This window comes from Camelus ferus, chromosome 6 (genome assembly GCF_009834535.1).
Source record: "Camelus ferus isolate YT-003-E chromosome 6, BCGSAC_Cfer_1.0, whole genome shotgun sequence".
NCBI lineage: Eukaryota > Metazoa > Chordata > Mammalia > Artiodactyla > Camelidae > Camelus > Camelus ferus.
Window position 1 is genome coordinate 802,077 of NC_045701.1, and position 24,030 is coordinate 826,106.

Sequence of the window (24,030 nt, forward strand, 5' to 3'; positions counted from 1 at the left end):
GCGCTATTTACAGCGGCCAAGACAGGGAAGCAACCTACATTTCCCTTGTCAAATAAATGGTAAGTAAGTGTTTTATATATACATCTATGTATACACACACACACACTAGAATACTACTCAGCTATAATAAAGAATGAAATGATACCATTTGCAGCAACATGGATGGACATACTAAGTAAGTTGGTTAGATAAAGATAAATATCATATGATATCATTTATATGTGGAACCTAAAGTATGCCACAAATTAACTTATTTACAAAACAGAAATAGACTCACAGACATAAAAAAAATTTATGATTACCAAGTGGAAAGCAGGAGGGAGGATAAATTAGCAGTTTGGGATGAGCAGATATAAACTACTACATATAAAATAAATAAAACACAAGGTCCTACTATATAGCACAGGGAACCTTTTGCAATATCCTGTAATAAACCATAATGAAAAAGAATGTGAAAAGGAATATATAAAGACACACACACACATATATATATCTGAATGACTATGATGTACACATTCAAACAAAATATTATATGTGAATTAAGCCATTATGTAAACAGAATAGAATAGTAGACTATATTGGAAAATGCAAGACTGGCCAAGATTCAAAAGTAATTGTGTAAATTATCCCATTAGCAGAAAAAGCACAATGAGAAAACAACAATTAAGTAGGATAAATGTAAAACGGTATTTAATAAACTCATTGACTAGTCATGAAAATTACTCTTAGCAAAACTGTAAAAGAAACCAACTTCCATTACAAAGTGAAAATAGTCAAGAGTATGGCGTTGGCTTGGAAACAGACACATATATCAATGGAACAGAATAAAGTTCATAAAGAAACCCGTGCACATATGATGAATAATTAACAAGGGAGCCAAGAATATACAATGGGAAAAGGACAGTCTCTTCACTAAGTGATGCGGGGAAACCTGCATAATAACTACATGCGGAAGAATGAATATGGACCCCTATCTTATTACCAAACACGAAAGTCAACTCAAAATGCGTGAAGGACTTGAATGTAAGACCTGAAACCATCAAACTACCGTAAGAAATTATAGGCAGTAAGCTCCTTGACATCAGTCTTGGTGACGAGTTTTTGGATTTGACACCAAAAGCAAAGGAAACAAAAATAAAAATAAGCAAGTGGGATTACATCCAGCTTAAAAGCTTCTGCACAGCAAAAGAAATCAACAGTAACATGGAAAAGCAACTTACTGAATGGGAGAGAAGAACTGCAAATAATATACCTGAAAAGGGTCTGATACACAAAACAGATAAAAACCTCCTACAACTCAAAAAACAACAACAAAACCCCCAATCTGATGAAAACATGAAAAGGATCAGTGGCACTTATCACAAAGGAAACAGAAATCAATACCACAACAAGATGTCACCTCACATGTGTTAGGATGAGTATTATCAAAAAGACAAGATGTAGCCAAGTGTTAGCAAGGCACGGAGAAAAGGGAAACCTGTGTCTGTTGGGAACGTAAATTAGTGGAGCCACAGTGTAAAACAACATGGAAGTTTCCCAAAATATTAAAAATAGGGCTATTATGTGATCCAGCAATTCCACTTATTTATCTGAAAGAAATTAAAACACTAACTTGAGACAGTATCTGCATGTCCATCTGAACCGCAGCATGAATGACAATAATCAAGATACGGAAACAACTGAAGTGTCCACCAGTGGACAAATGGACAAAGGAAATCTGGTATGTCTCTCTGTGTGTGTGTGTGTGTGTGTGTGTGTGTGTGTGTGTGTGTATGTATGTGTGTGTGTGTGTTCTCCCCATCCTCGGGGCTCCCCATCTCCCAGACTGGTGCCCTGCACAACTCTTGATCAGTGAGCACATACATCCCCTGTGGCTGAAAACCCTCTTAGCATCTGCCCCTTTGATCTTAGCTTCTAACCTCCGTCTGTGGGCAGAGAGAGCGTGTGTGCTGGGGGAACAGTGGGCTCACAGGGAGGGAGGGCAGATGCTGGCTGGTCCTAAGCTGATGTACCTGCTCATGAGACAGAGGGCTCCAAGGAAGTGCTGATACGCTAGAGAGTGGCTTGGGCCAGCTGGGAAAGCCTCCTTGAGGGCAGAGTGGAAATTGATTCCTGATACTTTTAAACTGAAAGAGGGAAGTGCTTCATGTTTTCTTTTGTAAGTAATTTTATCAAGGAGGTCGATTATATTGGAAATTTTGATTACTTTAGAAAGGTAATTATTTCAATTCAGGAATATACAAAGTTACATTGGTTAAAACAATCATTTTCCTATCTTGCATTTAAAAAGATTATAGGGTTTTTTTTTGTTCGCTTCTTTGTAGGTGGTTATTGAGCAAGATCTGCATCTCCCAGCTGCTCAATTTGTCTTTTTCAGACTCAAGGCACATAAATGGTTCTATTTTGTTTCTGTCTAGAATTTCAGGGCCAAAGAGTTAGAAGAAGTCTGAGGTAGACCTTTCTGGCAAATCCTTTGAAGAACCACTGAAAGAATAATCAGAAACCATCTTCCAGACGAGCAGAGGATCCAGGAAGAAGATGTGGATGCATCCAAAGTTGGCCTTTTGTTTATCAAGCCTGAAGTTTTCTGACTGCCATTTTCTCCTCATGGCCTCTGACACCTCCCCAACCCAGTTTCCCATCACCTGAATTCTACCTGAGCCTCTGCAAGCATTTTCAGCTACTCTTCCTGTATTGGCTCTCATTTTTCCTATATGTTAATTGTGTTACTCCAGCCCACTTACAAACTCCTTGAGGTCCCAGAAGCTCTATCCCATCAAGGAACCCAAAGATGCCGTCATGTATTCACTGACATTTACACTAGTGGGAAGTAGTCCTTGTTGAAGGAGCTCAATCCAAGGAGACTGGTTCTATATATTGAACCACCACGGCCAGCGAATACAATGACAATCTGCGTTGTTGCAATTATATTGTTACTGTCTTTGTATAAATGGATGACAGGGTGGGACTCCACACATCTATCGCCTTGGAAGGCCAGCACTGATACCTGTAGAAGGTGCCAAGGAGACATAGCTGGGGGCTCCAGGGACGAGACTGTCCCGAGCAGAGGAAGGGGGGCAGGGTGACCCTGAGGTCAGGCTGCAGGTTTTTGAAGCCTGATCTGCCATGGATTTTCAGAGTGCAGTTGGCAATGTTTTTATACATTCCTTCACCTCCTAGTAAGCAGTCAAAAAATGGTGCTGTGGACAGAGAACCCAAAAGACAGAAATTATTGCCAGAAGGTCCCCCTTGCAGAAGGTAACTGGGAGCCAATCTGCTGGTGTGCAGAAACTGGTTTTCCTGTTACTCGTGTGAAACCACTTCAGATCTTTTTGAACAAGCTTCACAAAGGCATGCTTCAGTGTGTTAATGTGTCTTGGGGATACCCATGCACATGGGTTTTAGGAGAAGCCCCTCTTCAGAGGTGTTGTGGTACAGAAAAAGGGGTGTAGAGTGGGAGCTGGGAGACAGCTCAGCTCTGGAGCCCTGGGTACCCTTTCCTGGCAGCTGCATTTCTCTGAGCTCCAACTGCCTTCACCTGTTAATCCATCACCACAATTAAAATAACAAACTGCATCACCCCAAAAAGTTACCTTCTCCCTCTTTGTAATCTGCTTCTCCCTCTACTCCCATCCCCAGGCAACCACAAATCTGTTTCGTATCACTATATGTAGATAATTTTGCATTTTCTAGGATTTTATATCAATGGAATCATACATTATACACTTCCTTTAATCTAGCTTTTTCATTCAGCATAATTCTTTTGAGATTCATCCGTGTTTGTGTGTGTCAAGAATTTGTTTTTATTACTGAACAGTATCCATTGTGTGGGTGTACTACATTTATTTAACCACTTATCTGTGAATAGACATTTGTGTTGTTTCTAGGTTTTTGGGTTATTTCAAATAAAGCTACTGTGAACTTCTGTGTATAAGTTTATGTATGTTTTCATTTCTCTTGGGTAAGTAGCCAGGGGTAGAATGGCTGCGTCATATGGTAGGTGTACATTTAACTTTTTAAGAAACTGCCAAACTATTTTACTCCCAACTCAGAGCATGAGAGTTCCAGTCCCCCCACATCCTGTCCAATGCTGGCATGGTCAGTCTCTCAATTTCAGCCCTTCTAGTCGGTATCGAGTGGTTTTTCATCGCATTCGCATTTCCCTAGTGACTAATGATGTTGAGCATCTTTTCAGGTGCTTATTGGCCATTTGGAAATCCTTGGTGAAGTGACTTCACAATTTTGCCCTTTTTCTTATTGGTTTGTAAGAGTTCTTTAGCTAATCCAGATGCGAGTTCTTTGTCTTATGTGTTGTGAGTATTCTGTCCCAGTATGTGGCTTGCCCTTTTGTTCTCTTAATGATGCAGTCCAATTTATCGTTTCTTCTTTTATGAATTTTTGTCCTTTAGGAATTCTTTGCATATCCCAAGATCACACGGATAGCCTATATTTTCTTCTAGAAATTTTGTGCTTTTGGGCTTTGTGTTTAGATCCGTGATTCATTTAGAATTAATTATTTTGTATGGTGTGAAGGAAGAATCAATGTTTATTACTGTTTACCACGTAGTTATCCGGACATTCCCTGAACACTTCCCTTTCCCTGTTGAATTGCCTTCGCATCTTTGTCTTAAATCAAGTGATCAAATACATAGTATTTTTCTGGACTATCTATTCCGTTCCTTTGATCTATGTCTGTCTTTTCACCAATATCAAACTGTCTTGATTATTGAAGCTTGATTACTGAAATCAACTAAGTCCTCCAAAGTTGTTCTTTTAAAAAATTATTATTTGTTATTCTAGGCATTCTGCATTTCCATACAAATTTTAGAGTCTATATGAATTTACATAGCATTTACATACAGCTTTTAGCTTGCCAAAGGTATTCTATAAAAATGTCTTCTGGAATTTTGATTGAGACCCTGTGGTTACATCGGGCCCACTTGGCTAATCCAGGCTACTCTCTCTGCCGACCTTAAAGTCAGCTGATTAGAAACATTCATTCTATCTGGTATTAATCCCTTTTGCTGTAACATATTCAAATATTCATAATTCCAGAGATTAGGATGTGGACATCTCTGGAAAGCCATTCTTCTCCCTGCCATCACCATCTCAGCCTGGAGTTTTCTTTGTGAGATGGATTTAACTTTTTTTTTTTCAATTTCTTCAATAGGTATAGCATTATTCAGTTTTTCTGTTTTTTCTTTTGTCAATTTTGGCAAGTTGTATCTTTGAAAAAATTGTTTCACCTGAATTGTCAGATTTATTGGCCTAAATTTGTTCCTAATATTCTCTTGATATTCTTTTGATGTATGTAGGATCTATGGTGATAAATTCTTTTCATTACTAAATTGGTAATACGAATTTTCTCTTTTTTGCTTGATCTATTTATTGTCGATTTTTTGAACTTTTAAAAGAATCAGCTTTTTGCTATGTCAATTTTCTTTCTGCCTGCATTTTATTTAATTTCTACTCCAAGTCTTTATTCCCTTCCTTCTATTAACTTTGAGTTTACTTTGCTCTTTTTCTAGTTTCTTAAGTTGAAACTCTTGGGAATCGATGTTAAGTCTTTCTCCCCAAGTACAGCTTTACTACATGGGACAGATTTCTATGTGCTGCTTTTCTGTTTTTTGTTGTTTGGTTTTTTTCCAAAAAGATCGTTGTATCCATTGGATGCTGTGGGTCTTCTGTCTCCTTAAGACACTTCTTTAAAACTGGCTTTTGAAACAATGATATTGCTGCGCCCTAAAGTGATTTCAGAATGGGACCACTGCCTTGAACTTGAAAAAGAACACCAGGCCTAGACTAGAAGCCTTAGGTCAGTGGCTATTATTTCCTTCCCCCAAAAGCTTTTGTGACAGAAAGAATTCTATAGTTGTTTCAAGTAGCCTTCAGTTATTGAACCTCTGAGCCCAAGTTGGTTGGAAAGCACTTGGATAATCTGTCGGCTCTTTTCTAACCGGGGAGGAGAGTGATAAGGCTCAGCTTCTGAACGCACGTTTCCAGCTCACGAGGGACCACTTTGTTTTTCCGGGTGCCTCTTTGGACTAGTTCCCTGTGCTGAGGGGGTTGCACACGGGCGCCTAGAGTAGGGATGAACTGGGAGAGGGTGATGCAAAGTAGACTCCATAGTGGGCAGAACCTGCCGAATGGGTAAGATATGCAGAAAGAGAAACCATATGGGGTCAGAAGTCAGCACCTGGGTTTTATCACAACTCTGCGTAGTAAGATGTGGGAACAAGTCCTTTCTTCGCTCTGAGTCTGTCCTGCCAAGAGCACGGGCAGTGTGGCCCACAGAGCGGGGTATGGATGTGAAAGTCCCATACGGGGGAGAATGTGCCGGGGTGACTACCGTCCAGCTTTGCTTTCTGCTCCGACCTCGCCACCTCTCAGCCTGTTTCTCCAACAGCTCTTGCTTTTTTCTTACCTTCAGGGCTGGCTTCATCAGTATGTGCTCTGTCCCGTTGCACAGGACCCCACACTCAGAATGTCTGCATGTGGTTTACTGCTCGGCTGTCACTGTCTTGAAAGTCTTAATAATTTTTATCAAGGGGTCCCACATTTTTATTTTGGAGAGAGCTGTGCAAATTCTGTAGCTGATCCTGTTTACCTGGAAAGTCCCCTGAAAGCAAGGTCGTGATTTGGGAAGTCAAAAGGGCATAGTAAGGCCCCGGGGCAAAGCGCCTCAGTGGTCACAGGCCCAGCTGGGTACCATTCGGGGTGGAGCACCGCGTTTCCGTGCCTCACTCGAACAACTTCCCGCAGCACCTCCCCTGCCCCAGACCTCCTTGTAAGGAGGCATTTTGGAAGGCTGAATCATAATTTCCCAGATATTCCTCGCCATCCACCTGCCCCAACAGCTCCCCCAGGACTCACTCACATCCAGCAACCCAAGAATCAACAGCATCCTTATGGTACATCCTGTATAAGTGAAAGCTGTTTTAATTAGTGATGGGACACCTCAAATAATTTCAGCAGATGCTCCCATTTCATGCAAACAGGCACATGGCTTTGCAACTGGGCGATAGCGTTCTAATTACATCATAGCCTGCACCCCAACTGGGTTCGTCTCTTCCAGCCTTTCTGAAGGCGAGTATGTGGTAGGGGCAGATCTGTTTTATTCACTCTCCCCCACACATGCACTGTGATGTCTCCTTTCAATGTTTAATATTTATGAACTGGTTTTTTGTATTTGTCTTTCACTATTTTGATTTCCAAGTGCTTTCTACAGCTGGAAAAAAGGGAGGAGTGAGAAGGATGTAACGTTTGGCACTAGAATGGATGAGGGGAGGAGGCTCTGGAATTTTCCTTCTTTTTAGAATTTTCCCAAAAAGCGTGCGTCTACTTCGAGGAGGTCACAGAGAGGTCTGTGTGATGCAGATCCCTGCCATTCTCCCTGATGTCCTGGGATCCTGTGGCAGAGACGGCAGTGCTGTCTGCTATAATGACAGCTCCCCTGAGAGGGATGGGAGAGCACACGGTCTCTGGACAGGCTGGGTTTGTATGTGGAGGCGTCAGCATGGTCTGTGGAGTTCATGGCACACAGTACAGGAGGGGCCTACAGGCTCGTCGTGCTTGGGAGGGTGCGCTGTCCGCTCCGTGGGCTGCTGGTTACAGTTGTTCACCAGGTATTTCCAGCTCGCCGTCCACCTTCTGAGCACATAATAGGACCACACTTCTGTCCTTCTTTGAGGGCTTCTGTGTGTCCCGTGTGATTTACTTTGGCCAATAAAATATGGGCAGGTATGAGCTGTGCCCTCCCCAGGTGGAAGGCTTCAGGAGCCAGAGTCCTCAGTGGTCAGGTAAGCACATGTCAAGACGAAGCCTCCGTCAGCCTGGGTCCCTGAGTGCCAAATCTCAGCAGAACCCTATTATGGCCCTAAGGCATGTGTGTTGTGTTATACCACTGAGATTTTGAAATCTTTCATTGGTGTAGCAAAATCTGGCCTATGCTGACTAATACAGTAGTGACTGGAGCTAGCCCGGTTCCAGCCTCTGGGGGGTTTGCAAGTGGCTACTCTGACCTGGGGAGAAGACGGGTTCCTGGAGGAGGAATCTGGGGGTTGGCAGTTTGGAAACACGCAAAAGAGGGTCCACTGAGATACACCCATCTTAGGAACACTTCTCTCTCGTTCTGGTTCCTAGGAATAGCCAACCACGAGGCTCTCAGGCCATCTCAGGCAAGAGCGAGCAGCTAGATTCTGGAGACACAGATGCAATGACTCACGCCACATGGAGAACCAGGCTGAATGAAGTGTGGCTGAGGCCAGGAGAACCCAGGCTCTCCAGGCAGACCTGACAGCTTCATCCTCGCTGGTGACCAAGAGCAGGTCCTCCCTATCCTTTGCACTTTGGCCAGGACTTGGCCATGCTGAGGAGCTGCAAAGGTCAGCTGGGGGATGCACGCAGGTGTCCCCATCTAGCTGAGGTGTCCTGAGGATGGCCTCGCTGGTTTCCCCTCTTTCTTGGTTGTAGGTCCAAGATTTCTTGGTGAAGAGTCTACCAGTGTGGTGACTCCCTTGTTTTCCTGGTCACCCTCTGATGAGCCCCAGGGCAAGCTCAGGGTTAAACTTTCCGACCCCCGCATCACCTCACCTGATGTTGTTCTGGGAACCACCATTAATAAAGCCTCTACTTCTAGAAAACATGATCTGGGCTTCAAATAACCAAATGAACAAGAGAGTGTTTTGAGCATCTCTCCATCTGTAAGATGGAGAGCCTTGTGAGGATTTGTAATACTGAGGGCCTCTTTTTTTAAACCTAAGCAGGATATAAGCAAAAATGAAAAAAAAAAAAAAAAAAAAAGGAAAGCAAGCTTCTTATTTCAAGCTTCTTCAACCACACACTTCAATCTGCTTTATTACCAAGAGGATAAAAGTAATGAGGTTAAATTTAGGTCAAAGCAAGGAGACAAGGTAACTCTTATTTTAAGCGGCACATAACATGTAAAATGGTGTCTCTGGGTAAATGCTCTAGGCTGGGTCTCACCAGCCCAGAGGGCTTCCTGCCCTGTCCCCTGACCGCGGAATGCCTAGAGAACAGTCTTCTGCAGGGTGGGCACCGCCCACCAGCCTCTCATCTGCATCTCCTCCCTGCCTTAGGTGTACTAGGAACTGTTGTGACAAGGAGCCCCAAGGCCTCCTTCGGTCTTGCCCAGAGGCGGGGGCTGGATGAGATGACCTGTCATGGGATCTTCCAGCCTGAATGAATAATGCATAATGAGGATAAACGGCAGGAAACTCTAGGAACTGAACTTCCATGCCTTTCCTCTTTCCTACCTGCGGTGGCACTCCAGGAATAAGTCGGGCGATAACCCGAGTGATTAAAAATAAAAATATGTGACGTGTAGGTATATACAGAACAGATGAACAAGTTAATACTGTGCAGCACAGGGAAATATATTCAAGATCTCATAGTAGCTCACAGGGAAAAAGTATGAAAATGAATATATGTATATTCATGCATGACTGAAAAATTGTGCGTTGTATGGAGACAGATGGTTACTATGGTGATCAAATCACAATGTATTAAAATACAAAATCATTATGTTGTATATCCAAAACTAATACAATACTGGATGGTAATTATAACTCAATTTTTAAAATAAAGTAAAATAAATGGTGAAAAAAAAAATGTGGTGTATGCACAGTGTGGACACACACACATGCTAATGGTTTCCAAGACAGCATTGCCAGGGAGTTTATTCTGCACTCGGAGACAGACAAATACATTTCAAGACCGTAATCAGGGCTGTGCTAGACACGTGTGCAGGTGCTGTGACGGTGCTGATGGGGGCAAGGGGTTTTGACTCTTTGGATGGATGGACCTCAAACTGAATATTGAAAGAAGCAGAAATTAAGTGACAAGGGTGTGAGGGACCAGCATCCCTGGTACCACAAAGACTCTCCTCTGCCAGGCGGGGCCCTTGGCAGGAAAGTGGCAGGAGGGGAAACTGGAGAGGGCCAGGGTTCAGGTACCCAAGGCTGAATATGCCAGCGAGGAAGGCTGGTTTCCTCCTGACGTAGTGGGAGGCTGGGAAGAGATTCTCAGTAGGTGAGAGACATGTCAGATGAGCGATCCCTCTCTCCAGCTCGGGATGGATGTGCTTCCATGTAACAAATGCATCTATGGGTTTGTTTGAGATTCAGTGCAGCAACAACTGCATTGGTGGGACTTTAAATGCCCTCCGCCCACTCACTCTCTGGGCAGGGGTCACCCTCAGCTGAGAAGCGCCTCCCACTCCCTGTGGCCCTCCCACGGCTCCCGGGAGGGCCTCCCAGCAATGGGCTGCGGAGCCGCTCTTACGCTCTGGGCTTCAGCTCTGTGTTTGTGCTGCCGTCTGGAGGACCCACTCAGCTCCGTCCACCTGGTCAGCTACCCAGAGGAAGCAGCAGAGGGTGGGGCCGAATGGACCAGTCTCAGGTCCGGAAGCTGGGCTCCCAGCGGGATGTGCCACGACCCTCCCTTGCTCCAGGCCCTGCTTTTCATTTCAGGGAAACAGGGAGAGCAGCCTCTCTCAATGTCTTTTTTTGGTAGCGTTATTCTCAAACTGCAGCTGCATCTTCCTTTTCTTGGGCTTGTTACAGCGCAGAGGGCTGGGCCCCACCGCCACAGGCTCCGATCCACTAGGTCTGGGATGGGGCTCGAGAATGTGCGTTCCAACAAGTTTCCAAGTGATGCAGATAACTGCTGTTCGGGGACCAGACTTTGAGAACCATGGCTGTGTTAAAATACCCTTCTACAATGGTCAAGTCTAGAGGATGCTGTCCATAAAAGGGAAAACTGCTCTAAATAAGAAACACATGATCCTAGAAATCCCTTCTCTCCCAATGAGATGATTCTCCTGGATTTTGTTCCCCTTGCGAGCACACCCAGAAAGCTGCTTCAGTCTATTATCTTCCAGTTACCTCCTCCAGCGTCAGCTGAGAGCTGAGGAGATGGGATCATGAGGCGCATGACATCTGATCTTTTCCAGGCTTTAGCAAACCTGTGATTCACTTTCATACGCTAAATCAATATTGGGTGTCACCTGGTAGCAGGTAAGGGCAATTCGATGGCATTTCTAATATCCTGCAGGCATCGATCTCCCCACGTGTCAGAGAGAGGAGACTGAACAGAGGATGGCGGAGCAGCCATGCCGTCCTGCAGGTCGCCCCAGGAGATCTCGGGGCACGCACCTGCCCTGGCTGCACGCCAGTTTCCCAGCCTCTCCCAGCCAGGACCACTGCCCTCGGAGCCTGCCCAGGTCCACCAGCCAGGAGCACATGGCTTAGCACCCATGGCAACAGTCCCCCTGGACCCCCCCATTCAGCAGCAAAAATAGGGCAGATCTGCTTTCTCTCTTTTAAAGGGCTGCCACTTTCTGTGAGATATCTTTAACTTTATCTTTCAATCCTCCTATTGGGTTTCTCACATTTTGGCATCGTATTTTAAATTTTCAGTATTACATTTGTGCTCCCTGAATGTTAATGTTTGTGGCCTCCTTTTGTTTCATGGAGATAATGGCAGTTTTGAATTCTTTATAGAGAATTGCATAGCCTCCTCAATGACAACTTCAAGAGGCCGACCTGCCTATCCAACTTCACCATCTTGAACTTGCTTCTGTCTATCAAAGAGGGGATTTCCAATGAAAATGCCGATCAAAAGATTCCAGTGTCCATGTTTAGACCTGTGTGTACCTTTGGGATGTTCTCAAAGATCCTTCCACAGAGGGTCTGAGTGCTTGCTCTCTGCTTCATAGCACAGTTCCCTGTCAGCCTGGTTGCTCTTAGCAGAGAAGGCCTCACAGATACCTTGTCTCAGGCCCTGGGGATCAGCCACCAACTGGGCCAAGTTCTGAAAATGAGCACGAGGTCCTGGCAAAGGATCTGGCCATCCGTGCTCTTGGTGAGGGCTTTCTCTAGGGGGCCGTCTGGAAGATTACAAGAGGACAGTCTACATATGAGTGGGAGGGTTAATGGTGTAAATGGATTTTAATTTTTCCTTGGAATCTGATTTCTGTCTTATTAAGGAAGTGTTCTTAAGCCAGCTGCGATTCTCATTTGTTTTGCAATTTGATCATCTGAGAGGTAGCTAGGAACAAAGAAATGGGTGGAGGCCAATAGCAACCAGCATACACAACCCCAGGGCCACAGTTTCCCATAGACCATTACACCCCCGCTCCCAGAGATGACACACAGGCCTCAGCAGCGAGTGAAGATCTCAGTAAGCAACTTGACTCTGCAAGATTGGGAAAAGGTGCCCAACCCTGAGGCTGCCCCTTCAGAAGGGAGGGCCACAAGTGGGGTTGAACCCATTGTCTTGGCATCTCAGTGCACACTGCCCTACAGAAAGGGGCAGGTGACTCTTGGCACTCGACATAGCTCTGTAGACAAGCTCCCCAAGGAGGGAGTGAGAGGAGCAGAGTGGGCATATCTATAGAAAAAGTTTGATTGATCCCCAGAATTTCTAGCTGAGGTGTCTGGTGAAGGTCTTCCCCTTCCAAAGGCAGTACATAAGGACTGGAAGGGGTGATTACTTCAAGTGTGCAGGCATCAACGCAGGCTAAAAGGATCACACAGGATCGGGGAAACATGACATCGCTAAAGAAACAAAACAAAGTTCCAGTATCTGACCCCAAAGAAACGCAGATCTATTAACTGCCTGACAAAGATTTCAAAACAATCACCTTAAAGATGCTCGTTCAGTTATAAAAGAATGTAGACAAACAACTAGACAAAATCATAAACGTAATACGTGATCACAATGCAAAGTTCAACAAAGAGACAGAAATCATAAAAAATAACCAAAACATAACTTCCAGACCAAAGAACACAATGACTGCACCAAAAAATTCAATAGAGAGCTTCAACAGCAGACTTGACCAAGCAGAAGAATCAGGAGACTTGAAGACGGGTAATTTGAAATGCTCGACCCAGAGGAGCAAAAGTAAGAAGAAATGAAAAAGAGTGAAGTCAGCCAACAGGGACTATGGGATACAGTCAAGAAAAACAATAGGTAATGGGAATTCCAGAAGAAGAGAAGGGAGAAGAAAGCTTATTTAAAGAAATTATGGCTAAATTTTCCCCAAATCGGGGGAAGGAAAAATTACATTTAGATTTATAGATCCCAAAAGACTAAAATAGCAGCATCCACGGAGATGTGGGCTTTGGTTTTGAGGTGTCTGGTATTTGGAGTCTAGGGTTCCTCATCTGAATTCAGAGGACAATGCTCTGCCCTTCCTGGTTCCCTGTTGCCTTCCACGGACCTTCATCCTGGTGGGCCCTGCCTACTGAGCCACCACACTCCCCACTCGGCCCCAGTGCCTCCCTGGTGTCCTTCACATCTGGTACCCCTTAGCCTCGCTCAGCCTTCCGACTAAAGGAACACATTATTCACTGAACACTCTTCCCTGAATACGTGTTTATCCCACGTTGGCTGTGCATGGATGCCCTGCTGGGCTTCAGGAGTTCAGTGGGGTGGGTGGGAATTTACCTGGGGGCTCCAGGCGCTCATCCAGGGGCTAAGTATTCTGAGCACTGAGGGAGGAGCAGGCATTCTGTAGGCCATTTGAGGGGTGAGTTGTGTAAAGGCCCTGAAGTGGCCAGAGGGAGGCACTGTGAAAAGTCCATGTGAGTTCAGGTTGGGGACAGTGGCCATTCTGCCCATTAACTCACGACCAAATTCTGCTCCTTCCTACCCAACTGCCTTCCTGGGCTGACTTTACAGTCAGAGGGCTTGAGTCTGAATCCTGGCCCATCACTGCTTTTTAGATGTGTGACCTGGGCCAATGGCTTCCCCTTGTGAAGCCTCAGTTCTCTCATCTGTGAAATGGGGGAGAGGCTGTAAAAATTATAGGAGAAACCCACAAGGTTTGGAGGAAGTCTAAATGGGTATGTGTATTGCATCTGAAATGCCACTGTGATCAGTACTCAGTGAGTGTGCACTGCTATTTCCTTCTGTTAGAAATATTACTCCTTTTGTTCAAAGCTGATATGATTGGAACAGCAGAGGCTGAGGGTAAGGTCACAGGCTTTGCCATTAAACTTGGGAGTCAAGTAACTGCCAGCTCCTCCACCTGCCTGCTGTGTGACCTTGAGCAAGTTGCTTAACTTCTCTGAACTGCATTTTCCTTATCTACAAAGTGAGAAGGCTAATTCTAAACGAGCCTTTGTATATATGCTTGTGTGTGTTGGCAAAAAGACAGGCTGCACACATGAAACTGCTCACCCTGGTTGTGCTAGGACAGTGGACGTGGAGCTGGGATGGACAGTGGACGTGGAGCTGGGATGGACAGGAAGAGAGAGCATGCAAGGGGGAGACTGCGAACTTGCTCCCTGTGCACCTTTGTTCTACTAGATTTGCTCCAAGGAGCATGCATTCCTTTTGTAATTGTAACAGAAAAGAACAAATCTGACTCCATACCAGATCTGTTTCTTTGGCTTTAACCCTGTGCCCTGTTTTCTAGGCTTAGTCTTGCTAGCTCTGTGCCTTTTGCAGAACAATGTTGCCTTTAGACTGAAATACACAGAAGAGCCTATTTTCCAGGCTCTGACCTTTAAGGATACTGACACTTTCGCACTCCTATAAAGATAACAAGTTGCAGAATAGAAAATCACATTTGTTTTGTTGGAGGTTTACAGGGGCACCATGAGCTGCCCCACGTGGACAGCTACAAGAACACAGGATTCCAAGAACAAAGAATTCCTACAGCAAGAAGTTTGCAACAACCCACTACACCCCCTCCCCTTTTCAGTATAAAATAAGCCTGAATTCTAACTCCAGTAAGATGGTTCTCCGAGACAATAATCGGTCATCTTGGTCAGCTGGCTTTCCAAATAAAGTCGCTATTCCTTGCCCCAACACCTCGTCTTCTGATTTATTGGCCTGTTGTGCAGCGAGCAGAACGAGTTTGGACTCGGTAACGCCTACAGATCGGGAGGTGGGAGGCCCAGGCGAAAACCGGCGAGGTCGCCTTTTGGTGATGGCTCTCCTCCCGGCCACCAGCTGGCCGCCCCCTTGCTGTGTCCACATGAGGCGGGGAGCCAGCTCTGGGGACTCTCTCTCTCATTGAAGGACACCAGACCAACCAGGTAGGGCCACCCTCAGGACCTCACTCAACCTCTGCACCTCCAAACATGGGCACACGGGGGGACCTCAACCTATGAATATGGGGGATACAAACATCCAGTCTGCAAAGGCGAGAGGAGTCTGAGGACCTGGGGCAGGTGGGTGTGAGAGCGAGGCGGCATTTGGGTGCCTGCTGTCATGACGCCCACCACCCCTGAACGCAGTCCTCACTTGTCCCCACAGGACTGCACGATGTGCACAGGCCCACGGGGACGGCTCCTCTCCGCTGCCCGGGACCTCGGCCGAGGCCTGGCTCTCAGGGGCTGTCACCTGGGACACATCCTAGGAGCTGGTTTCCCAGAGCAAGAAAGCAAAAGCTGCCGTCCGGTCCTTTGCAGGTTGGGTCTGACCCTGGCAGGAGTGTCATTTCTGTCCTGTGGAAGTCAGAGTCCAGGTATAGCTGCTGGCCACTTACTTCCCAGAGATCGTCTTTTTTTGTAATAAAAATTGTATGAATTTAAGGTGTACAACATGACGTGCGGTGCGTGTGCACATAGTGAAATGATCACCACAGGCAAGCTAATCAGCATGCCCCTCTCCTCATGTGTTTCTCACTTTGTGTGGTGCGGGCATCTCAAGGCTACTCTCCTGGTGAGTGTCCCCAACACGATGCAGTGTCATTAACCATGGTCGTCCTGCTGCACCTGCGTCCGCAGACACTCTCAGCCTCCAAAACCGTCACTTTTACCCCAGGACCACCTCTCCCCATTTCTCTGTTACAGCAGCTGAGCCTGACCCTCAGCAGGACAGCAGTCTTGAAGGGGACACTTCTAGTGGCGCCCCCCCTCACCCGGGTCAGGCTGCTCCCAGGACCACAGCTGTCTGAGGTTTCCAGCCCTCCCTTCCATGGGTGACAGCCAAGCCCAGCTCCAGCCCACTCTGCCATTCGGACACTTCTCTGGAAATCCAACGTGTGAAGACGGATGGTCCCAACTAAACGAGTCAGGAGGTGACATCTTTCCAGGGCGCCACCCCCACTCTCCCCCAAAGACGCAGCTTGTCTGGAAATACGCTGCCCTCTTTCCCTCCTGACACCTGCAGATTCTCATCAAGTAACTCAGGGAACAAGGCGTCTCGCATGCGGTGTCACTTGGTTATTACTGGAAAGATGCATGTGGAACCGACAATTTCCCTGATAAGCTCAAGTGTAAAAGCTTAATTTGAAAACCAGTGAAACTCCACTCACAGTGTGAAGGCAGGACTTGGTCAAGCCTTGGCCTGAGCCCTCAGTTTGGGAAGATAGATATTTAGGACCTCGCAGGTCCTGTTCACATAATGTTTATGTCTCCTCCACCCTCAAGGGGCCTATGATTTTATGGGGGAAAGGAATTCTAATTTATATTAAAATATTAAACTTGTTGACAATGTAAAAAGTTATACTGGTCTTTTGTTCTTCATTTGTTTACTCTAAGTGTCTGCAAAGAGTATCACAGGCTGGTTTGAAATAGATTATTTTAGCAGAAAATCTGAGGTTCAGGAAGGCCAACAGATCAGGGGACAACTGCCATTGAAAAGGCAGCTTCTACTCACCGGACTGGAGGCAGGATGGCACCCCACGCGGGGCCGCACCACGTGGGGCCACACCACAGGGGGCCGCACCACGCGGGGCCGCACCATGCCGGGCCGCACCATGCCGGGCCACACCACGCGGGGCCACACCACGCGGGGCCACAGCACAGGGGTCAGGAGCGGAGGAGCAGGGCGCCATGGACAGGGCTGTTTCTGCAGGAAGGAAGGGCAAGGCAGGTGAGCAGGCTGAGGACCGGCCGGTTGAGTAACTTCATGGGCTCTGGGGTGGCGGGGTGGCCCCGAGGGTCTGGACCTGACTCTGGGTGAGTCGGGCAGGTAGACAGCGGCTCAGCCTGAGTCCGAGTCCAGTGGAGGAGGTGGGGGGTTAGACCCAGAAGGAGGACTCCTGGGGTGGGAGGGCCCACAAAGGGGGCAGGAGGCCAAGTCCAGGTGACTGAGAACAGGGCGTGTCCTGCATAGGCCTGCACTGCGGATGAAAGCATCCAGTCTACAGAAGGTAGAAACAGGGTCCATACAAGGGCTCAGCTCAGATGTCACCTCCTCAGGGGAGCACCCTGCCTGCAGTCTACAGGGACAGCTTCCTGCACACACGTCTCCCCAGCAGTTACCCGCCTCTTTTCCTGCACAGCATTCAGGACCCGACCCCCTGCTCCGCTCCCAGCCATGGTCCCCCCTGCCCAGAGGAAAAGCCCTCATAGGGGCCACCAGGCCCTGCACGGCCTGGGTGCCACCTCTCTGTCTCCTCTGCCACCACTGCCCCCCCCCCGACCCGGGCCCTCTTCTCCTCCACCCTCCACTCCTGACTTCCCCGAGCCCTGCGTGTTCTCCAGAGCACGTGTCCCTCCTAACACGCTGTGTGTGCTCACTGTGTGTCTCACTCACTGCGTGCCTCCCGCCCAGGTCAGTGCCCAGCACACAGCAGGACTCAGTAAGTAGTGAACGAACGACCCTTACCATCACTTCAGGGAAGATGCTTGTCAGTGGCGTACAGCGTTTACACACTCAGCACACATTCACTGAGGCCCTACTGTGTGCTGGGTGGGATCCAGACACCGGGCACCGCAGGGAGTGAAGCAGGCGGGTCTCCGTTCTCATGCAGCAGACTGCCTAGTGGGGGATACAGAGAAAAATAAGTAAAATGTACACAAAAATCAGACGGTGATATGTTCCATGGAGAAAAATAAAGTCATGGAGGCCATTTGGGCAGAATACTGGAGATGTTTAAGGAGCAAGCAATGCAGAGGGAGCAAGTTCCCACCTGAGAGAATGGCCAGTGCAAAGGCCCCGAGGCCACAGTGGTCTGCGCGTGGACAGTCTTAGTGATCCTGTGGGTTCTTAGTCTTGCCTTCAATCCGTATGCTGCTTTTATTTGTAAACCTTGGGTTCAACTTTCTAGCTACCTAACCCCAGTCACCAAGCTTTGAATTTAGCCAATTCTGTCCCAGGGATTTAAAGTGGAAATGGAAGAATTTGCATCAAGTTAGCACGTGCTTCCTGAGTGACCTCCCTGGACCCAGCTGTTAGGCACCAGTGGCTGTGAAATGGATGTGACGATCTCCACCCTGAGGACCCAATGAGTGAACATCTGGACGTCCTCAAGCCCCTTCTGCTGCACCCCTGCCCCACCTCATCTGGGACTCAAGCTCTAACCCTGACCCCGGTGGCACCTTCGTCCCCTACATCCAGCTCCTCCGGACATACCTATGCTAAGCTTTTCCAGGTCAGCATGCCCCAGACTGAGCTCAGCCCTTACCCCACGACTGACTCCTCCCTGGGAAGTCCCCTTGTGAGAGAGGCCACCACCAGTAGGATCCTTCAGCCCCAAGGCTCGGCTCTCCCCACCCCTCTGACGCCTCCCAGCTGGTGATCCCCTCTGGCCTCCCTGGGACCCCTAGGGCTGTGACCACACTCTGATTACCTCTCCAGTCTGTGAGCTCTGTGAGTGCCCTGGGCCCAGTATGGAAAAGGACTCAGAGAAATGTGACCAAAAGTCAATAGGAAAAATGTTACTAGTTCTCTATTACAGACAAGGACACTAAGCACAGAGAGGGCAGTGGCCACCCAAGGCCACAGAGCAGGGTCTCAGTGAGCCCTCCCGTGGCCCTGTTACTGGTTCTGTTACAGAAGAGGACACTGAGGCACAGAGAGGGAGCAGGGACCTGTTATAACCTCAGCCCCATGGCCTGTGTCCTTTATGACCGGCTCCATGCGGCCAGCAGGGGTGGGGGCCTGGCACGGACGTTAAAGCATCCTGGCCCCTTCAGAAGCAGAGTCACCCTCAGGAAACACTCCTCAACACCTACTCCACACCCTTGGGGTGGGGACCTCACTGCTGTTCCTGGAAGCTGGCTGGGCCTCCCTGTGGACTGGCCCGGGACAGCCCAAGAGAGGCGTGGGGCAGCCACAGGGCCCATGAGGCTCCCTGTCCCTGGCTGAGCAGCTCTGGTCTCCTTGACTGTCCCTGGCAGAGGCCTGACGCCAGGAAGTGTCAGCCATGCAGGCAGGCGTGCTGTGGAGACTAGGAAATGGGGGGCACCACGCAGATGTTCAGGTATTCGCTCAACACCGATTCAGGCCTTGCAGCATGGCTGGCCTGGGCCCGGGTGTCCAGCAGTGAATACGGCCAACACCTTCAGCCTCCTGGAAAGCAGTGCTCAGAGAAAATGGGCCCCCAGCGCCCCCACCCTGCTCCCCACGAACAATCACGCTGAGATGAGGCTGCAGCCGTGGGTCCCAGTGGAAGGTGAAGGGAGGGAGGGGACACCCAGAGTAGGCACTGACCATGAGCCCGGTCCCTGGAGCCACACAGCCTGGGCTCTGTGATCTGAAGCGGTCACCTCACCTCTCCGTGCCTCAGTTTCCTCGCCTGTAGAAAGGGTTATTGATAACCCCGGTCCCTGCCTCATTGATTTCCCCGAGGAGTCAGTGAGTTCCTCCTTCTAAGGCACGTAGGACAGTGTCTGGCCGTGGGCCAGGCTCCCGCTCACCTCACAGCAGTCTGTCCCACGTTAAAGATGAAAAAGCCAAGGCTGACGGGGTTATGAGACCAGCCCGGGCTCACCCCCTCCTCACACTCTGCTGACGTCCCCTCTGTGCCCAGCTCTCCTGCGTTCACGCCATCCCTCTGTCCCCCGAATCCACCCAGCAAAGTAGGTGCCAAGAATCTGAGCAAATCAGAGCGTGAATGGGGACACACCCTCTCCCCACCCTGGGCAGGACAGGGATATCGGGCTCCCCCAGAACATCCAGGAGGCCCAGCGTGTCCATCACCTCACTTCCACTCAACATGGAGAAGGCGTGGGGCCAAGGGGCAGAGGGCACTGGAATAACCTGGGGGGGGGGGGTGCCAGGTGGTGGTGGGACACAGAGTGTCCAGGCAGCCAAGGTGCGGGGAATGAGGGTGCCCAGAAGGGGCAGAGGACGGAGTCTAGCCTGGGCACCACCCCCTGCTGGACCCTGAGTGGGCGTTAGAATCGGGACAAGCCTGGGCCCCGCTGGGACTCCTTCTCGTCCAGCAAAGAGGGGAAGACGAGATGAGGAGACCAGTGCCGCTGACCCCACGACGCTCCCTGTGTGCGGGCGCTGCTTCCTCAGAACCTTGTGAAGTGGCTGCTGATTCCAGCCCCGTGTGGACAGAAAAACTGAGGCAGGGAGGACAGAGTGACTCAGGAAAGAGCTAGGATTTGGCCCAGAGTGTGTGCTGGGCCCCTGGCTGAGAGCAGCCTCTGGGCATCATGGACTCAGAAAGTGCCCAGCCCTCCTCTTAAGGCACCTGGCATGTTAGGGAGGGAAGGTCCCAGGTCCCATACTCGGGCCTGTCTGGGGGACACTGCCATGTGGGATCATGACGGTCCTGGGAAAGGAGAGAGAGTGTGGGCTTGGCATCAGGTCTGCACCAGACCCCAGTGCTGCCTCTACTGCTGTGTGACCTGGAAACTTTCCCTGATCTCTCTGTGCCTGGCTTTCCAACCCTGATTCAGAGGACTGCTGTGCTTGGCACACAGTAGTGAATTAAGCCATTATGTAAACAGAATAGAATAGTAGACTATATTGGAAAATGCAAGACTGGCCAAGATTCAAAAGTAATTGTGTAAATTATCCCATTAGCAGAAAAAGCACAATGAGAAAACAACAATTAAGTAGGATAAATGTAAAATGGTATTTAATAAACTCATTGACTAGTCATGAAAATTACTCTTAGCAAAACTGTAAAAGAAACCAACTTCCATTACAAAGTGAAAATAGTCAAGAGTATGGCGTTGGCTTGGAAACAGACACATGTATCAATGGAACAGAATAAAGTTCATAAAGAAACCCGTGCACATATGATGAATAATTAACAAGGGAGCTAAGAATATACAATGGGAAAAGGATAGTCTCTTCACTAAGTGATGCGGGGAAACCTGCATAATAACTACATGCGGAAGAATGAATATGGACCCCTATCTTATTACCAAACACGAAAGTCAACTCAAAATGCGTGAAGGACTTGAATGTAAGACCTGAAACCATCAAACTACCGTAAGAAATTATAGGCAGTAAGCTCCTTGACATCAGTCTTGGTGACGAGTTTTTGGATTTGACACCAAAAGCAAAGGAAACAAAAATAAAAATAAGCAAGTGGGATTACATCCAGCTTAAAAGCTTCTGCACAGCAAAAGAAATCAACAGTAACATGGAAAAGCAACTTACTGAATGGGAGAGAAGAACTGCAAATAATATACCTGAAAAGGGTCTGATACACAAAACAGATAAAAAACTCCTACAACTCAAAAAACAACAACAAAACCCCCAATCTGATGAAAACATGAAAAGGATCAGTGGCACTTATCACAAAGGAAACAGAAATCAATACCACAACAAGATGTCACCTCACATGTGTTAGGATGAGTATTATCAAAAAGACAAGATGTAGCAAGTGTTAGCAAGGCACGGAGAAAAGGGAAACCTGTGTCTGTTGGGAACGTAAATTAGTGGAGCCACAGTGTAAAACAACATGGAAGTTTCCCAAAATATTAAAAATAGGGCTATTATGTGATCCAGCAATTCCACTTATTTATCTGAAAGAAATTAAAACACTAACTTGAGACAGTATCTGCATGTCCATCTGAACCGCAGCATGAATGACAATAATCAAGATATGGAAACAACTGAAGTGTCCACCAGTGGACAAATGGACAAAGGAAATCTGGTATGTCTCGTGTGTGTGTGTGTGTGTGTGTATGTATGTATATAACAAAATACTATTAAGTCATTAAAAAGAATGAAATTTTGCTATTTGCATCAACATGGATTGACCCTGACGGCATTATGCTAAATCAAATAAATTACTCAAACAAACATGCATGACTTCACTTACAGGTGGAAACTAAATAAGACAAAACCAAAAACAAGCTCATAGATACAGAGAACAGACTGGTAGTTACCAGGTGTGGGGAGTGGAAAATAGGAAATAATCGTCAATGGGGTCAAAACATACAAATTTCCATTTACAAAATAAATAACAAGAGATCATGAAACATACAGTACGGGGACTATAAGTAATAAAACCACATAAAATATTTGATATTACTAAGAGAATCTTATCACAAGAAACAATGTGTAAATATATATAATGATGGACGTTAGCTAAACTTACGTGGTAACCATTTCACAATACATATAACTATCAAATCATTATGTTGTATACCAGAACCTAATATAAAGTTGTATGTCTATTATATCTCAATAAAAACAAACACAAAAACACTATGCAATTTGTAAAAGGATACATTTGGGATAAGATGAACATTTAGCAACATTAGTAATAATAATAACGGTTACCCTGGGCACTTCCTTTGGTGATCATTGTGGTAACGGTTTAATTCACATTATCTCACTTGCAAGATAATCAATCATAAAAACATCTGTATCATAGATGATTTTACAGAGAACGAAGCTGTGGCTTGGAGAAGAGTTAAGCAATTTTCCCAAGACAGCCAGTGGCAGAGCCAGGACTCAGACCTGTCTTTCAAGTAGCTAAAACTTGGCACCAGAATAAAAGTGCACAGACTGATTTTCATCGTACTAGACTACATCTTACTACCTAATCACTTCTGGTCCCGGCTACTTCAGCTCTCTGAACTTCAATTTTCATTTACATATAAAACGTAGGATATGAAAACCTGCGTTTCCTATCCTGCAAGTTGTATTGAGAATGGGGTTAACGTTGCTTTGAAAATTGTAATAAGATAAATACAAGGAAGACAGGCAGTGGTCATGGCATAGTGGTAGCCTCAGCCACAGCAGCCGTAGTAAAAGCAGAACAGGTTAGTTCTGGTCTCTGCACAAGATACAAATTGGACACTCCATTGTTCTTAGTCATTTTCTTGCTAAATAAAAATATCTAAATGAAGCTTAAAAGAGTACAGCACATCCAGAATCAGCTCATTAAGCATGGAGGGTTTGGGGCGGGTGGGGTGGGGGGGCAGTGTATGTTTTGCTTTGCTACATAGAAGAGGGCTGCTATTAACTTTAAAAGTACAGTGACTGTCTAATTGTGGTTCTCTAGTAAAAATGTATTTTGGGTCCTATTCTTGCATTTCCGGAGTGGGTGAGGAAGGTGGGGGTGGCAGGGACAGGCTTACTCTACTGCACAGTGACGTACGTCCGCGCTAACACCCCATTCTAATGAGTCAGCGCAAACACTTCAGGATGAGCAATGTTGGAATAAAGAGAAGGCATCCTGGACCAGGCATTCATTTTCATAGACTCCAGGTGCCCAACTACAGGAATCACACACTCAGTTAAACAAAATGCAAACAACATGAGAAGAACATAAAAAGACAACAAGTTCTTGCTTTTTGTTCAAAAACAAAAGTGACAATTCCATTTTGCTTTACAGAAACCTGCAACTGTTCAGGCAGGTCCTGCAAGCGGTTGCAATTATCCAGGTCACCTCAGCTGTAGTTATTCCTCCCCTGGAGGTAGAAGAACTCTAAACAAAGATTGCCATCTTTATTTCTTTACTAATAGAAATTCCACTCACAGTATTGTCCGTGTTCTTTGGAAGGAAACAGACTGAAAACTGGCTTTTTACTAGACAAATGCAAAGTGAGGTGCAGACGAAGGAAATAGAAAAATGAATCTAACAAGAGTGAGCATGATGAGTCCAACAATATTTAGAATCCAGACAGGAAGAAATAATCTCAGAGCACCATGAACTAGAAAAAAAACAAAAGGAAAGAAGGGAGCTTCCTGAATCTGATTATCTAAGTGAACTGACAGTGGAATAGCAAAGAAGAAACCTGACTCCATACTAGATGCATTCCTTTGCCTTTAACCCTGTGTTGTTTCCTGGGCTTAGTCTTGCTGGCTCTGCACCTTTTGTGAAACAATGTTGCCTGTAGCCTGAAA

The 24,030-nt window shown here is 46.8% G+C and overlaps 1 protein-coding gene across 1 annotated transcript in view; it reads right to left on the reverse strand.

The window, feature by feature from the left end:
* LOC106728633 (putative POM121-like protein 1) overlaps positions 1-24,030 on the reverse strand; it is a 265,938-nt gene that overhangs the window by 15,052 nt on the left and 226,856 nt on the right. Inside the window, exons 24-25 of the mRNA XM_032480882.1 lie at positions 17,590-17,742; positions 16,636-16,827 (exon numbers count right to left, since the gene is read on the reverse strand). The gene's annotated coding sequence lies outside the window, so the exon portion shown is untranslated. The remainder of the gene's footprint in view (positions 1-16,635; positions 16,828-17,589; positions 17,743-24,030) is intronic.